General features: G+C 41.1%; 1 protein-coding gene across 5 annotated transcripts in view; it reads right to left on the bottom strand.

Moving 5' to 3' along the window:
- Window positions 1–15,180, bottom strand: part of LOC119661682 (coiled-coil domain-containing protein 85C-A) — a 58,259-nt gene that overhangs the window by 16,825 nt on the left and 26,254 nt on the right. The gene's annotated exons all lie outside the window — the stretch shown is intronic.

Below are 15,180 nucleotides of genomic sequence, written 5' to 3'. Positions count from 1 at the left end.
CAGCTTATCGCTCTAGAATTCCCCCTCAACTCTCTTTCGATATTACTCCCGAAGACGGCATCCACATTGCAAAAACCAGTCAAATTCTCTTCTCGATAGCCAAAGGTTGTCACCGGAAAGTCAGTCCCCATCCGAGGCATGACTTACGTTTCCATAGCAGAATCGATTTGAAATCTGTAAGTTACTTTCTATCACAGTAACTTGCAAGGAATACTTTAACTGCATTGTTAAGCTCCATCACAAAAGAAGTGGGCAACGAAATGCTTAGATAAAAAAGGAACTGTTTTCAAATAAAGCGACGACGTAATTCATTCCACGTCTTAATCGCGATTTATTGGTAGCTATGTGTTTGATTTCACGCGCACGTGCTGTATATTTTTTTCTTTATTGTTTTGACAACTGATTAATATTTGCGTTCCAAAGCGAATGGCAATGCAAGTCTAGATGCACCAAAACAAGACACGTAACATTTTGTCAAATGGCGTCTTAGGGATAGAAATGCCAAGGGCGTAGCCTGCAAAATAGCAAGCAAAGTAACGTAGACTTGTACACTTGTAAACTAGGCTTCGGTGCAAACGGACCAAAGTTATCCCGTTATTGGTAAAAGTAAACTCAGGTTCATCCTGGATGGATAACAAAATAACAAATAAAGAGTCTCGGCTCCAACTCAACCGATACTAAACCTGAAAAATTCCGATGCGCACAAATGTTGAACAACAGCTGCGACGTACTGCGTCAAAGCAGCCCACGCCAATATGACATTGGAAAAGATGTTACCGGATGCAGGGTAATAATGAATTCTACAGTAAAGTACATACATTTAGCTGGTGCTGAAATATTGGAGGCAGCCAATTAAATGCAAGCTGCAGTCTTTGAAAAAAGGCTTACAAATTTCCTTGGTACTCATAAACCACCGCGATGGCAAACCATGTGCTCCAAAAAGAAACATCTACTCAAGAGAATATTGTTTCACCTTACTTTAGATGGAAAGGTCTAGTGACGTAAGTGATATTTGAAAGGAATTCATCATATACGATTTCATAGTAACTTAATTACATATTATCATATGAAAAGAGCTTCTTGTTTCTCAATCACAGAAATCAATTTCTACATCCAAAAATGCATCAATAAAAGTCAAAATCATCAATCATTACTGACATCGTAAAATCCGCGAATGCAAATTTTTAGACAGCCCAAAATACTTGATTTTATTGTATCTTCGGAACACACTATGCAAGATAACTTTCTCCCCATAAAAGATGTAACTCAAAATCGGCTCGCGTGTTTTTATTGTTACATTATGCATTCGAATAGAAGAAGTAGAAGAGAAGTGACCGCTTTTCAATGGAGAAATTATACAACTGGAGCTATTATAGCTGAGCAAGTGCAATTAGTGCACTTGCTGATAACATGTTACAACTAATTGCATTCGCGCTTTAGTTATTATAAGGCAATTAGGCTGTATTTTGAAGAGGAAAACTGGTTAGCTGTCAGTCATTCAATTTGGATTGTTCAATACGTACGAACATTGATGTCGATAAGGACAATATAAGTGTTAAATTTGGGAAAAAATTTGGAATTTTTCCGTACTCCCAATTCATGACACGTGTATTGAAATTACTCTCTGGAAATATCATTTTGGTGCGATAAAGTTTATGGAAATATGAGGGCTGAAAGAAATCACATAATTCACAAGTACTGAAGCGGAGAATGTTCGTGATTTACTGGATCTCCTGTGGAATGACGATGCTCAAATTAAAGTCCGTGAAAAGAAAATCCTCTACCATAAGTTTCTCGATCATAAAACGTTAGCCAATTGACAAATTTACAAGAATGCCACCCGGGAAGCAAAGAAAGCGACCGCTATTGCACGAGCGGTTCAATACCAAGATCTTCACGATAAACTGTACACTTGGGATGGCTACAGAGATCTGTATCGACTTGTGAAAAACCGCGCTTACCGATCGACGAATCGCGACGAATAAATGGTGGAAATATTTCGAGCAAATTTCAACTAAAGATTTTGCTCATCCCCCACTTCCACACACACTACTGACATTTGGAGCCATTTCACCTGTCAGCGCAAATGAAGTCGTCCAGGCAATAAATGAATGAAATCGGCGAAAATGACAAGATCTGAAGCCACCGCATCTGAGCTTTGGTAAGCGAAAAGCAGGGACCCAACACTGTGGTTCAGTAAATCCTTCAATCGGGTTATTTGGAAATGTAGAAAACCATCTCACTGGCAAGAACGTACCACAGTTCCAAAATGGGGAAAGAAAAAATAGTCCAGCATAATGTTCAAATTACGGTCCAATCTGGTTGCTTTCCACAACATGAAGATTTTTGAATGCATTTTTCAAAACCGCATTTGCGAAATCGTTCAAATAAACGTGAATCAAGCCAGATTTGCCAAGAACTGCGGAACTATTGATAACACACGCTGCGCGATTACTTATGCAGAAACACCGTGAGGAGCATCGCTCTCCTTTCATTGCGATTTTCGATCTCGAGAAAACGTTTGATCATGTGCCACACGAACTCATCTACAGGGTGCGGCAGCATAACTTCCTTTTTTCAAAACTCAATAAAAACTATTGTATGAATCGGTGAGTTTCATCATATGATGAATATTTAACTATTCAACTCGGAAAGATGCAGAATGTGATGCTCCCAGAAGAAATACATCTTAGATCAATACCTCCACAATTTTTTAGTTGTTTTTGTTAGTCGATGAAAATACGAAGAACACAATGACGAATAACACTGGCCATATTAATTTTGCAGTTTAGATCATCTATCCCCGCAAAAGGGGTAACGGTTCAAGTGTCGTCTACCTCTACTCATTCATTTCTGTATTTCATTATTCATTTCTCGAAGTATCCCGGTTTCAAGTACACAATCATTGACTTATTTTGGTCACATCTCAGAAAAATCACGTTAAAGTCAGTGCGAGTTTCACCCAACGTCGGAAAAGTAATATCTTGCTTCTGCAATGAATCTTATTAATCTGAAAATAATTGGCACGTGTTTTTTGAAGAATTGCTAAAAGTATCTTATGAGTATTTGTTTTTTGTTGAAAAAGTGGATATATTCGAGCAGAACTGATAGAAAGTCAAAAAAAAACATTGTGAATATGTTATTGGAACATACTATTTTGTATTACAATATGACTTCTAAGCCATGCTATCTAAAAGTATAGAGGGTATCTTAGACTAAGAGTAGATGGCGCCACAAAGTTGTCATTAAAAATTTCGGGGAAATTCACCCAGTTTGTCTAAATAGGGTTAAACATTTTTTAAGTATCCCGGCTATGAGTGTCGTGGATAAGTAGTAACAAAAGTTTGGAAAAAGAGCCGAACGACTAATGTGGAACCATCGCGTCGCTCCAGCACAAGTATCAAGAATTATTCCAGAATCAAATCTAAAGAGAACAAAGCCGTCCAGCAGTATACCAGACACTTGGTGAGAATGCAATAACTCACTGGAGTTCCAGGACAATTGGATCATATTTTTAAAACATTCGAAAAACCACTTCACTTGCAATCAAGGACGTTTTACCAGATTCAACGCCAGATTTTAGCCGATTATTGAAAGCAGGTACAAACAATATACCGAAGTGTGCGAAGTAGTGTGAGACTCAGAAATGCTTGACTACCATGCAAGGTTTTTTGGATGATCGAAATAAGATTCTAAAAGCGGGAAGTACTGCTGTCAGATCAACTAGAACGATGTGCAAAATTAGGGCAAGTAGCAATTACCAGCAGCAATATCCAAATGAAGCTCTCCAGAATTGAAATTCTCAAAATCGATGGTTCCATGATCTATTTTCTGAGATCATTACCAAGCATGATCTTACAAAAAATTTAGGTACGCGCAAATCTGGTCACTGAAGCTTATAAAACATCTACTCATACCACCATCCAGGGAAAACTAACATACAGCATGGTAGTTGTTGAGGGAGCGGTGTGAAAACCGAAGATTGGTAGTGACAGTAATGTTTGAATATTTACAAATACTTGGAACCCTCATTAACTGCACTTACTAGTACGAAAGCTCGATAGAACTACACATACATTCTATGAACACATCCACCCAAGCAACAACCTCTGACGGAATTCTTATCAGCTTTGCAAGAAAAATCATTCAAGGACATCCAAGATTTGTTGATTCTGCTAAGCCCAGTATAGAGAGCACCTGCAGGCTTTGTGCTAAAAAGCACAATACTGCTGTATCTAGCGAAGAGCCCAGATACTGCGTCATCACCTCATGATCGCAAACCCGAGCAGCTTACAAGGCAATGATTGTACTCAGGGTGAATTCTCAGCTATCTTAGTTTCTGGTTTCCAAATAAACGTCCTGGCAAAACGGATATGTTAGAAGCTTCAATTGACTTAGCTAAATGGCAACATTGAAATCCAAGGACGCGAAAATGGCCAACAATACACTATAATTAGAGTCAAGTTACAATTAGTCTTAGGTCACAACGTTCTCAATGAGAGTAAAAGGACAATTTCTCCGCAGCCTACAAGGTAATTAGATGCAAGCACGTGGAAAATCCCAGGGAACATTTAGTTGGCAGACCCAGACGGTATAAAGTTTTATTATCACCTTCTATCGATTGGACAAAATGATCTGGGAGACAACCCTCCTAAACTACAAAATACCGTGCTGGGTTGGATGAAAGCAGGAACCGTTGAGCAATGTACTCCCGACAGCGCAGCATGTGGAATCGGAATCAACTTGCAAAATTAAAAACAATGCATCACACATTTTTGGCCGATGGACCAAGCAGTCTTTGAGGTATGAAGTTGCACTTCCTTTCATAACTGACCCGTATAAGAGTCTAAGGGCATAGCTCTTCCAAGATTCTATGTATGGACGAGTATCAGCAACCCGCCTGTATACAGGAGGTTACAGTCTTCCCCAATCGAACTGCTACCTGCATCATCATTGTGTCGTTAAGCCTGACAGTACCGCAATAAAATTCAGAGTTGTTTTCGATGCGTCGGCTAAAAGTACTTCCAGTGTTGCACTCAGTGACATTTTGTTGGCGGATCCTACCATTCAAGTGAAACTCTACGCTATGATGCAGACAGCCGGTACGTGATAACGATAGACATTGAACAAATGTATCGCCAGATCGAACTCCTAAAGCACTTGGGACGCAGTCTCGAAGGACTGGTAAAACAGTACCAATTAAACACCTTCACGCATGGAGCACAGTCAGCCTCATATCTTGTAACCAAGCATTTCGACACTTTGCCACAAAAGGGCTGGCCAGTCATCCTTTTGCAGCACAAGCAATATTACAAAACGTCGATGTCGACGACATTGTTATTGAGAGACCAAGCAGAGCTCAAATTCCAACTTTTCAAGTTCAACAGACTTCTTTTCGAACAACTACACCCGCACGCTTTAGTTATGCCTTGGTTTTAGCGAGAGTGAGGACAACTACATCAGGGCTATCCTGGAGACAAAAGACTGATTAGTTCAAGAGCAACACAACTTCAACTGACTCCACTTGAATCTCCAAACGTACTATTAGCATCTTCGCCCAACTCGGACTCGTTGCTACAATCGTGTCGATAGCAAAAATGTTCCTTCCGAAGGTATGAAAACTAAAATTTGACTGGGATGCGGCACTGCAATTGGAAGAAATTTCGTGAAGAATTGAAAGCGGTGGAAAATATAGATACAACTTCTAGACGGATATCTCTCCTAGACAAATGAAAACGCACATTAAAAAACGACGATGGTTCGAAGTACATATGCAAACAGATCCTCTGCGACACTTGCTGAACACCGCCATGGACAGATATGCAGACAAATTCCTAGAAAGGTGTCAGTCACAACCCAACCCACTAGTTGCCGAATGTCTGGGCATTGAAAGAATCAATTCCCGCAAAGCCTTATTCTCTATAACAGTGATAACCGTCTGTTAACTTCGCCATGCTATTAACATAGTATGCTGGTCCCTAGCACAGGTAAAAGAGGAGGGTTTGAGGCAACGTAGTTTATACTATCCTCAGTAAAATAAAAATTAAATGTTGAGATCAGGGAAAGAGATAAATAGAGTATAGTTGGAGTTATTCCACTATCCTAAATGCTACCTGATTTCTCTTGATGGTACGTCCCACGACAGGCCGACCAAGAAAATGCATACAATCTGTTAGAAACAAGATGATCGGATTGAGTCACAAGTCTCGGAGGGCCTCGCTAAGGCGTCCACCCAAATCGACGCAGCGACAGGCCCGGCCCTGTCTAGAAATGGGCAAGGGTTCTTGGCGCATTTTTTTAGTGAGAACAACAAAACGCAAATCGACTATATTCTCATAAGATGCAGACATTTTACCACTGTCACTGATTGCAAAGCCGTTCCCTATGAGACCATCGCACCTTAAGATCGACCGTTGATTGCCGTCCTGCGAATTAAGCTACCGATAAAACAGCGTGAGGAACGCACTGGCCCGCCGCGCATTGAATTGTGGCAATTTCATGAGAAGAAAAAAGAAATGATCTCACTACCGCGATGACCAGCCATTGCAGATGCATCCTACTTACTACTCATTACGAATGTGGAAGAATCGTGGAACCAAATGATCAACAAAGCGGCCTCTTCACCCCTCGGGGTCACCAAGCCGGGTAAGCGGTACATCAACAGAAATACTTGGCTTTAGAATGACGATGTTGAAATAAAAGTCTGTGAAAAGAAACGCCTCTACCACAAACTTTTCGACGATGCAACACCGGGAAATTTGCAAATTTACAAGAATGCTAACCGAGAAGCAGAGAAAGCAGTCGCTGTCACCCGAGCGGACCATTGCAAAAATGTTTACGATAAACTGCACTCTCGGGATGGCGACAGAGATCTGTATCGACTTACCAAAAGCCGTAACGAACGCACGCAGGACATGGCACACTTCAGTTACGTTACTGATAAGAACGGTACTTTGCATACCAACCGTCGAGCCCCAACGGATGGATGGCGAGAATACTTCGAGCAGATTGCAACAGAAGAATTTGCTCATCCCCCACTTCCACAATCATTGCCGACATTTGGAGCAGTTCCACCTGTTAGCGCAACTGAAGTCGAGGAGGCAATAAAACAAATGAAACCGGGGAAAGCCGCAGACCTAACGACATCGCATCTGAGCTCTTGAAAGCGAAGAGCTGGGAGCCAACACTGTGGCTCAGTGAATTCTTTAAACGGGTTATTTGGGAAAGAAGAATACCATCTGACTGATAAAAAAGTACCACCGTTGCAATATGGAAAAAGAAAGGTAGTCCAGCAGAATGTTCAAATTAACGTCCCATCCGGTCTCTTTCCCATACCATGAAGATTTTTGAACGCATTCTTGAGAATCGCGAAATCGTTGAAATAACCGTGAATCAAGTCAGATTTGTCAAAAACTGCGGAACTACTGACGCAATACACACTGCGCGTTTAGTCATGGAGAAACACCGTGAGAAGTATCGCCCTCTTCACATTGCATTTCTGGATGTAGAGAAAGCGTTTGACCGTATGGTACACGAACTAACGCAATCTGGGTCATCTTTGTGATCAACGTATCAACCAGCATCTCAACTCTAAAATTTACCGCAATGTCGTCCGTCCTGTCGCCCTCGATGATTCTGAGTGTTGGCCGACTCGAAAAGACAATGAACGGCGTCTTGGGGTAATATAGATGACCATACCATCTTCGATGGTATGGTCACACAATTCGCGCTAACAAGAATTCACTTGCCAAGATTGGTTTAAACATCGAAGTCGATGGTAAGCGACCAAAAGGCCAAAACAACGGTGGCTTGATAGGCTGGATGCATCCAGCCTCGAGATTGCATCCAGATCAGGCATTTGATAGAGGTAAATGGCGAAACCGATCACGAAGAGCCAACCCCGCTTGTGGATGGAACAAAGGCTAAAGAAAAAGAAGAAGAATGATAACCGTCTGTTCGATAGGGAAGGTAGAGTAGTTTTCTACACTGGTCGCCACTCTTATTCGCAATACGTGCCAACTCCCATGCAAAACAGCTCATACCGTCACTAATCCACTTCCCCGTACATCCCCAATCCCTATCCCATCCCTTTCCTTCCAGCTTTTCAAGCCCCGTCCCTTCCAAACCAACTACATCGATTGGAGGTTTTTCAGCCTTTCCTCCAGATCCTCCTCATGACTTGCAAATAAAATGAAATTTTATTAGTTTAAGTTCTATAGTTATAACCTTAGATTAAGTTGGCTGCTAAGGTTTCTTAGGTTAAATTGGTTTTAAAAGTGTGATTCCCATTGTTTATGAATAAAAATGTTGTATTAACAAAAAATATATAGTCACAACAGGTATGTATTCGAACAACATAGTTCATATTTTATCCGATGCCCTATATATGTTCACTTTAACAAGACAACACAATCAGCGTAACTCCAATTAAAATTATAAGTAAATTTATTTGAGCAGATATCGCAATGGAACATATTTTGAGGTTTAGATTTCATATAAGCGTATCATCCTGATTTTTTTCAGATTTTTGCATTGGGTAGTTTCCGAAAATGAGCCCCATCTCACTTTGAGTGTGAACATTTTGCTTCTTTAATGGCGCATTTTGAAACCTACGTCAAAACTAGTATCAGCTTTGGAAAGTACTAATCGGGACCTTTCATTTGATAGATGGTTGAAAAAAACTCCAGGTGAATTTATGCCACTCACTGTATGCGTGGGATTTCATAGTTCCCATCTCTCCACAAGGTTTCGTTCGGACCAGTTTAGCCGTTTTGGAGAAAAGTGCCTGTGACGGACAGACAGACAGTGAATCGATTTTAATAAGGTTTAATTTGACAGAAAAGCTTTAAAAAGGCACCCTTAAAATGTGATATTATCCCAAATGTCGGTCGATATTCTTGATAATTTTGTAAATTACCTCCAAAAGTCGGAATAATTACGATTATTACTTTTTGATTTTTCATGAATACGCCATTTAGTTAGTGCTGCAAGATTACGTAAGGACATAAATCGACTATATCATGGGCTCTCAACATTGAGCCTCCACACGATAATTGCTCGGTTCCAAGCTCCTTAAATGTAAAGGAACGCGAATTTCGCTTTGAAATTTCAGCAGCCTATTCTAGGATAGCTAAGCTAACGATCTAAAAAAAAGTCGATTCTGAAAATCTCATAATGTTGTTTCCCCTCTTAAGTACCCTAAATTACTGACAAGCTGCTCAGGACCTGCTAGCAGATAAAGTGTATGAAAAGGAAATCGATGTTGCCATTGTCTGTGAACAACACAAAAGTCCCCATCAAGGCATTTGGGAAACAGACGTAAACGGAAGGACTGCGGCATGAGCTTGCGGTAACCGCATCGCGAACACGATATTGTGATACATTTACAGCTGGTATGTCGCTCCAAGCACAACAATCCCAGCGAATTGCATATTACTAGACTGACTAGGGAGAGACGCAAAAGATGACAACCCAGAAATTATTGCTGGCGACTTCGAACCGAAGAATTCTATTGGAGGTGTTCTCTTGCCTAAACGTCGCTCTCGCCAATATCGGAAGCGTAAACACTTTCAAGCGTGGCGAACTAAAGAAACCAGAAACAAGTTGGTCATCAAGAGCACTAGATGACGATACATTTCTGGATGTTTGCGGTGTAAGGCGGACTTTACTGGAACGGCCGTAGAAAATGCGCCGCAGTTGCCCCAACAGATATATCGACCATTCGATGCTTACATGCCAATTTGCGCGCACTCTCGGAAGGGCAATCTTAACTACTGGAGGAACGCATAAATAGCGAAGTGCGATACGGAATGCCGAAGAAATACGCCACAGTATAAACGAAGATGCCTCGAGTGTAAACACGCACGCAAAAAGTTGCAGTGGGCCATTACGAAAAGTCAAATGTATTGCTTCAAGCGACTCTGTGATGAGGCAGACTCCGATCCGTATGAGTCGATTGCGTCGGCAATAAAAAGGAAAAAGTTCCTTCCTATTATTCGCGCTAGATTGCTGTGGGAGATGGTTTCAATATTGCTTCCCCAGCATCTGGAAACTACTTTCCAACGATACCAATGAGCGCCAAAGACATCCCTCCTGTAATTCTGGATATGATGAAAACGGTTTGGGATACCGCAGCCCCGGTTTTGATCGAATAGGGTTGCGATCGAATAGGGTTTGATAGGGTTTTGTTTTACATAAAACCTTAAAAAACTTCCGACATAGTATCAACACGTATATATCACGCCAGGAAACGAAATGATTCGGCAAACAAGTAAAAGTCTACAAATCGCACCCCATATTTCAGAAAGCGAAGACTGCAGAAAGTAACAGAGAATCCAATTTCGTCTTGGAAATAGTTGGAAACTTAAATAGCTAGTAATTGACTTCAAACTTATTAATGATTGGATATGAGTCCTGCGCATATATATGAATATTTCCACTTTACGTCGTACTTAAAAGCGAATAACTCTCAACTTCTTTCAGCACAATTTCCTCCGCCTTTTCTATACCTTTCGTAATGCCACATTTTTCGTGGACCTCCAAATAAGTCTCTATCTTCTGTTTGACCACATCATTCCAGTAAAATCCTCTACTCTGCAGCCACCCTTTCAAGTTTGGAACAAAAACTAATCACTCGGTACCATGTCTGGGGGTATGGTGGTTTCCCTACTGGTCGCCGTTCAATTTATTCGTTGTTTTTTCAAATGGGTAGGGGTGCATTATCGTAGCCGTAGAGCACTTTTTTGCATGTGCGTCCGATTTCTTCTATCCCATCATTCAATCGCTTTATGCAGACGATGTTTTCCTAGTGTCCAATAGTAGAAATTATCTCGAGCAACTTGTCCAAAAATGGAACGATCGTCTCATGCAACACGGTCTCCGCTTGAATCTGAATAAAAATGAATTTTGCAAGACCGACCCCCATGAAACAGGCACAATCACTGCCAATGGCGGTGATCTACCCAAAACTAAGCGATTGACCCGATATATTTAATATCTCGGGTCAATGCTATCAGCCAGTGGAGAACTGCATGCAATAGCGAACCCTGGATGAAGGAGTTCCGCAACTGGTGTTCTTTGTGATCGACGTATCAATGAATGTCTCAAATCTAAAATTTACCGCAGTGTCATCTGCCCTGTCGCCCTCTATGGTTCGGGGTGTTGGCCGCCTATACGAGGCAATAAACGACTTCTTGCAGTAATGGAGGCGAAGATTCCACTGGACTACTGGCGTAACACGACTTGATCACATCCGAAATGAGGATACCGCGATCGATATGGAATTGCACTGATCGCGGAAAAATTGCGAGAGAAGCGTCTTCGATGGTATGGTCGCATAATTGCCGCTAACGAGAATTCACTTACCATGATTGGTCTGAACATTGAAGTCGATCATAAACGACCAAAAAGCCGACCGAAACAACAGTGGCTTGATACGCTAGATGGGAATTTGAAAGCCTCGCGATTTCATCCACATCAAGCTTTTTATAAAAGAGAATGGCGGAACCGATCACGACAAGCCGACCCCGCTTACGAACGGGACAAAAGCTGAAAAGAAAAGAAAAAAATCACTACAGTAATGTAATGCCGGCTCCACACATTTGGCGTTTGCAGCAAGCTCCAAATCACCGCAAACGTTTGGCAGACCAAACATCGCCATCCACACGTTTACATGTGCTTTAATGTTTTCTGAGCAGGCTAGCAGATTCTCATTGATTTTTCAAAAAAAAACCGACAGTGCATCGAATCGGTTGCAAATGTCTGCAAATCTACAAAAACCAAGCCAAAAACTCTATCCACACGTTTGAATTTGCGATGTTGAGGTTTTCTAATTATATATATCCCGCATAATATTACCCTGCAACTGTTTTCCCTTTTTCAACATAATTTCTCAAAATAATTTTATGAGTATCCCAAAAAATACTGGCGACAACCTTTCCACCTTCGGTCGCTATAAGCGACTTTCGCCTTATTCTAACCCAGGAAGACTATATACCAGAGATTCAATTCACAGGGCATTTTCTTAAATTTTATGAAGACGGAAAATCCTTGCACATCTTTGACTGCGATGGGAGTTACGTGAACAAAATTCTGCGCATAAAGGCTGCTGCTAATGCCGTGGGTGTGCACATGACTCTGCTTTACCGCAAGCAAGTGTCAGCATCTGTCATAACACAGCTGCTTATGGCTTCTCATATCTCAACGGGACCGAAGATTCATTTCGGATTAATGGTAATGGATCTTAATGAAATTACTGAGCAAATTATGCTGCAAAATTCCTCTATGGGAAACTTGGTGGAAGCAAACACGCACAACATTTTCTACAATTGATCCATGTTTGCTCTCCTAGGAAGTAAGGAGGAAATAAGTAGATAGTAGAAGGATAAGATTAGGGAATACATACAGGAAAACCATCTAGGCGACATCGAAACACCGAAACACCTCCTGTATCTTGCTCTTGTTCTAACCACATTGTATAATGAACCCTAGTCTCGTCCATTGTCACATATCATCGCACAAATTCTCTGGAATTACGCTGAAACAGCTTGAAGCGGTGCCTTGAATCATTCTCGCATCGTTGTCGCTGATCGGTTGTGGGAAAGTGCGGCAGCCATCGCGCACAGTTTTTTCATATGCAAATCTCCATGGGAGATGTTTCGCACACATTCAAACCACTTTTTGGTTTGGAAAAAAACACACTTTAGTACATTAACAGAACTCCTTGTTAACAATATTTTACACATTGTTGGAAGTGACGTCATGCAAGCGATAATAATAGTAATCGTTGGCGCAACAATCCATGTTGGATCAGGGCCTTGAAGTGTGTTAGAGCACTTCATTCAAGACCCTAACGGTACACTAGGAGGCAATGTGGTCAGCATTGTGCTCGCCCGAGATTATTACCCTGATTTGACTCAGGTACTCATTCACAGCTGAGTCGACTGGTATCCGACGTCAAATCACGATACAAATACCACTGCCACCAGCGAGATTTGAACCGCGATCTTCCGTACGACAGCCTTGCGCTCTAACCATTCAGCTATCCGGACACAAGCAAGCGTAACTTTAAAACCAGCCCTCACGTTGTTGTCAATCTTCACAAGGAAGCTTAACACGGTTCATTTTATCGTATCACTATATACTCTATGCATGGTGTCTTTGATCCAGTGTAACTTTATAAACAATAGTAAGATTTATATCAAACTTTTCAATATTACGCGTTGTATGACCTGTGTGCTCTCGCCGAATTTCGTACTTATAGAACGAATTTAAGGGGATTTTTATGATAAACTTATTAACTTTATTTGAGTAGATATCGAAATGGGAGTTAATTCTTTCTCATTTCTTTCAGATTTTCTAGTAGGATAGGTTCTGAGATCTGGACCAATTGCACTTTACGGTGACTACATTCTGGGTCCTAACTCCCTCATCGTCTAGCTGTTATAGAAAGTTTGGCCGGTATTAAGTAATTGAGCCCTTACATTTAATAATCTACACAACACAACTCTGATAAAAAAAGTTACAACATAAAAGCATGTCGCTCATTGCATGTAAAATAATGCGAAACAGGTATCGATGCCGAAGAGCAACAAGCAGCCCCACATGAAAACAAGTCGGGATACCGGAAGCTGAGCGCTTCAGGTATGAAAGTTTTTGTGTGTTTCTTGAACTTACGGGGAGTTTTGCAGGCAATTACTAAAAATTATAGTAATATACTATTAACTATATTTGAATAGATATCGGTATGGAGGGTATTTCGGAGCCCATACACCATATAGTGGCAGCCTCTTGATTTCTTTCAGATTTTTCGACTGAATAGTTTCTAAGAATGGGTCCATTAAGGAAATGATCACTTGGGACCCCCCGCACTCCCCGCCTTTCCAACAAATGTCAAAACTAATACCAGCTTCGGAAAGTAGTAATCGAGATCTTTCATTTGATACTCCACATGACTACATTTGATAAAAAATTCGATGTAAAATTATGAAACTCACTGTATGTGTAAACGCTCACAGTTCCCACGTTTCTACCAAATTGAGTGTGAATCGCTATAACCGTCTCCAAGAAAAATGCGTGCGACGGACAAACAGACAAACAAACAGTGAAACAATTGTAAAAAGGTTTTGTTTTACACAAAACCTTAAAAAAATATCATTGTTCACCGCAATATATTTCGAACCCTACGTGAATCAAGCCGGGTTTGAATCGCTTTTAATAAGGTTTTGTTTTACACAAAACCTTAAAAAACACGGCCCAGAAACTCAATCTAAAGAATCAATATGTCGGCAATATGAATATTACATATATAACGAGACTCAGCGCACATTTTGACGAAAGGCACCCGGCTGTGTCAGAACCAAAAAACAAATAAATATTTCCATATATAAGCAGATATTAGAAAAGATTGTCAAGAATATCTAAAACAAAATGGCTGGTTCGATGGGGAATATTAGAACGACTTCGCGAGCTTTTTCTTTGGGGAAACAGGCCACGGTTGATGTATAAGCGATCTTCAAGAAGACTACACACAAGACAATCGTCATCCGGCGCATCGCCTGAATTTGTATGATGGAAAAATTTCATTGCACGACTTTCTTAGGTACTCCGCGCATTTACTCTGATTTTAGCGCTGTACATACATACGCAGTATGTACAGCTCATTGGTGTGCATCCATGTGGTTGCGAGCACATAGCTACGAGCACAGCTGCTCATGGTCTGGGATATGAGATGGCGAAACACATACAAAAAAAGCAACTAGACGCCATCGACACAACGATACACCAAACACCGGCCCGGTGCCGGATGGAGTCTTTAGAAAACAAGTGAACACAACGGAAAATCCAGGATATAATCTAATCACGGGAAAACTTTGAAGGAGCTTCTAGGTATCGCAATCTCAAGTCCCTGTTTCCCCAACAATTAGAAGGTTTCAGAAGTTACAATGATTCCTAAATGTGGGAAGGAGCAAACGCAGCTTGCATCATACAGACCTATAAGTCTGCTACGCATCCTCTCAAAGGTGTTCGAAAAATTACCACTTTCAAAAATATCACATCAGTGGGAAGCAAAGTAATTCCTTCCTCAGTCCCAGTTTGGTACAATCGAGCAAGTTCACACGATCGCCTACAAAGCCGTCATAATTCCAGCATGGACAGAGAGCCCAGCCCAGGATACTACAG

The sequence above is a fragment of the Hermetia illucens genome, chromosome 1 (assembly GCF_905115235.1).
Source record: "Hermetia illucens chromosome 1, iHerIll2.2.curated.20191125, whole genome shotgun sequence".
Classification (NCBI taxonomy): Eukaryota; Metazoa; Arthropoda; class Insecta; order Diptera; family Stratiomyidae; genus Hermetia; species Hermetia illucens.
The sequence above is the reverse complement of the archived record's forward strand: the minus strand, read 5'-3'. Positions and strand labels throughout refer to the sequence as shown.